Here is a 3,905-nt window from a genome sequence, read left to right as displayed (position 1 = left end):
ATATATATATATATATATATATATATATATATATATATATATACACACACATACACACACAGAGAGAGAGAGACACATACACACACACTTTTTTGGACTACTTTTTGGTTGTGCTAAGGGTTTATCAGAAACAATCACTATACCTCAAAGGTAATGATAAGGTTCCTGTGCATTTTATTCTTTGCATATCCCATTTCGTCGGATTATACTAGGTTTGTTGTCTATTATTATTATTGTTATTATTATTAGGAATATTATTTACATGAAGTATTTAAATATTGTTGAGATACATATCAAATCTTTAAACTTTTGAGAAGAACATTTTTCTTTTTATAAAAAAGAAATAACATTAGAATTTTATTATGTATTAGTCAAAATATTTTCATATATGTATTAAAAGGAAAAAAACAAACACTTATAATTGGAGGAACTTTTGCCAAGCGAACCTGAAAAATATCAGTGTTAGCTTTTTCTACTGCAATAAAAGATATCGGAACGTCCATTAATGTTGTATCCTCATCACCATCAACTTGGTACTGCTTATCCATATTCTATTCAAAAGTATGACAAAAATAATTAGATATTTTAAAAAATGAATAAATATGTGGAGTAATTGAGAGGACGTTCAAAAAAATAAATAAAAATTGATCCCTTGCTAGGAATTTACATACACAAGCGCACACGCACGCAAACACAAATTATATATAGATATATACACACAAACACACTTCTTTGGAGTATTTCTTTTTGGAGCTAAGGGTTTATCAAAAATAACTAATCTACCTCAAAGTTGTTGATAAGGTTTGTGTACATTTTGTTCGTCTGATACCTCATTTCGACATATTACACTAGGTTTCTTGTTGTTTATATTATTATCATAGACATGACATATATAAATATTGTTGTCATACAGATCATATCTTTTCACTTTATAGAAGAACATTTTCTTCTTTCCAAAAGGAAATTAACATTAAATTTTTGTTTAGGTATTCATCAAAAGATTGTTGTATATGTATTAAAAGGAAAAAAAAAACAAACAACTTATCATTAGAGAAAAATTTTCAAAGCGAACCTGCGAAAATTCAATGCTTGCTTTTTTCAGTGCAATAAAAGATATCGAAATGTCCATTAATGTTGCATCCTCATCACCATCAACTCGGTACTACTTATCAATATTCTAGTTGAAAGTATGAAAAAAATAGTTAGATATTTTGCAAAATGGTAAATCTTGTGGAGTAATGGATGAAAAGACTTTAAAAAAACATCAAAAATTCTTGTTTGCTAGGAATTTACACACACGTAGGCGCACACACACACGCACACGTACACATATTTTATATGACAATATATATATATATGATATGAAACTTTCATCCTAAATTAGACATTTTGTAATAAGATCAATGATTTATGTGATATGAAAGTTTCATCCTAAATTAGAATTTTATTGTATATAAATTAATATTTTTTTTGAAAACTAAATTATAAAGATTCTATTTCTAAGGAAAATGTTAACTTGAGAGATGAACAATTATAAGCAGGCTTATATTTTAACATTCAAATCTTATTACATAATCATAATACAAAGATGTTTATTCAAAGATTCATGCACAATTTATAATTTTATTATCCGTTCAAACTTTGATGTCTTAGATATAATCATAAAAATGAAATGAGACGACAAACATGTTAGAGAACTTTTAATAATACTACTACTAGTACTATTATCTATATGTATTTAAATTACTATTTTACTTTTATTATTATTTATGTCACTATAGGCCAATTAATTTAGTTCAAATACATAAAGAGGATTCACATAGCCTATTTTATTTTATTTTTGATTTAGATATAGTTAAATATTGTCGTTGTTGTTGCTATGCGACTTAGATTTTTAGCTTGGGGTTTTTTTTCATCATTCTTCCATAAGATAACTAATATTTAAAAATTTATTACCAAACAAATGAAAAGATTTGTGTACATGTCTTACTAGAAAAAAAATTAAATACCTTATAATAAGTATATTAAAGAGTAAAAGATTTTTTTAAAGCTTACAATGAGACACCAGTTTGTGGTGCAATAGAAGATAGAGGAATTGCCATTATTGCATCTATACGATCAACTTTGTGATGCTTATCCATTTTCTAGAAGAAATAATGAAATAAAAAGTTATTACCGAATAGATCAAAACATTTTTGTACATGTTTTAATTGGAAAAAAACTAAACACCTTATAATAAGTATGTTAAAAAATAGAGAAAAATTTTCAGACCTTACAAATGAGACACCACCTTGTGGTGCAATAGAAGATATCGGGATAGCCATTACTGCTTCTACGATCAATTTTATGGTGTCTATCCATTCTCTAGTAGAAAATATGAAATTCATCAAAATTGTAATAGAATATCAAAGATAAAGAAATGGTTGTTTTTCCCTACGTCTTATGATTTCAGTAACAAGTGCAATGATTTTCATGAGAAACTCAAACTCTTAGAAACTTTTCTAGCATCTTAACATAATTTTTTTTATTTTCTATTCTTGTAAAGAAATTATTGTTTCAATGGTCACACAAGCTAATTTATACTATAACATAGCTTTAGGTGAGTAATAATAGTAAGTCAAGTACTCTATGTTAATTCAAAGTTTGTTCAATTTTCATCAATATTTCCATGTTTAGTTAGTAGGCATTTAGACATGCGATTTTCCTTGTATATTTAAATCATTACATGAAAATCGGATAAGTGATTTCAGCTCATGATTTTAAATCATGAGATGAAATTCTTCAAAAAAAAATTGATTTGAGAATTTCATATCTAAACATGGTAATTTTGATGAAAATTGAACAAACTTTGAATTAACATGTGATTTTCCTTGTAAATTTAAATCATTACATGAAAATCGGATAAGTGATTTCAGCTCATTATTTAAAATTATGAGATGAAATTCTTCAAAAAATATTGATTTGAGAATTTCATATCATGATTTCAGATTTTTCGAATACAAATATTAACCCACAAATTTATATTTCATATATAAAAAAAATAATGATACAACTAAAGAACTTTTTGCGAGGATACGAAAGGACTAATGAAATATATACAAAAAGTGAACATGATGATATATTTACTAAATCTATTGACCACGTTGAATTTTATTAAAGAGTACTTGAACAAAATTAAAGTTTACTACAACTTATTTTTGATGTTACATTTTCATTGAACAAAATTAAACTTTGAACAATAATATTTAGTTTTTTAGAATAACTTTTTTATAGTGTATTTTGTTTTAAGTTTTGTCCTAAGTTTTGCTTATTTGGTATGATTGTAAAAATAAAGAATTGGGATACATTCGATAGTTTTCATAACATATGAGAGTTTTATATTTATGTGCCAAAAAGACAATTTGAAAAACCAAATTGCATGTAGAGACAAAGCTTGAACTTGATTTCATATTATCATTTCATCTCACATGGTTGTTACTTAATCTAATACTTATTGTATGGGCGTAAAGGGTTCAAAAGACTTCCATATCTGGTGAGTTTAATTGAGGATACATGTTTTATTTCCTTCATAACCACACGGGTTTTGTATCGAGGTCATACCATAATAATTTTCTAAGTAATGTATGATTTAAATTTGAAAAAATTTATATTTTTATATTTATAATACTTTATAAAAATATCACTCTAAAAAATAAAAACATTCCTCTAGCATCATAGGCATCAATTCTATAATAATTGTTCATTGTGTTTGAAATTTTTCTTGGTATATTTTAGGATACTCATTATCCCTTTTGGTTTAGCAAACCTTTTGTCCAAATAAATTTAGAATTTAATATATTTTCCTTCTTGGATTTGGAGAACCTTTTCCTCATAAGTCTGGGACAACTGAAATTTATACATAGAGA

General features: G+C 25.8%; 1 pseudogene; it reads right to left on the bottom strand.

Moving 5' to 3' along the window:
• The window catches only part of LOC107001306, a 3,589-nt pseudogene extending 1,228 nt beyond the window's left edge, over positions 1 to 2,361 (bottom strand).
• Positions 2,362 to 3,905: the final 1,544 nt, after the last annotated feature.

Source organism: Solanum pennellii, chromosome 1, assembly GCF_001406875.1.
Source record: "Solanum pennellii chromosome 1, SPENNV200".
In the NCBI taxonomy this organism is placed as follows: Eukaryota; Viridiplantae; Streptophyta; class Magnoliopsida; order Solanales; family Solanaceae; genus Solanum; species Solanum pennellii.
The sequence above is the reverse complement of the archived record's forward strand: the minus strand, read 5'-3'. Positions and strand labels throughout refer to the sequence as shown.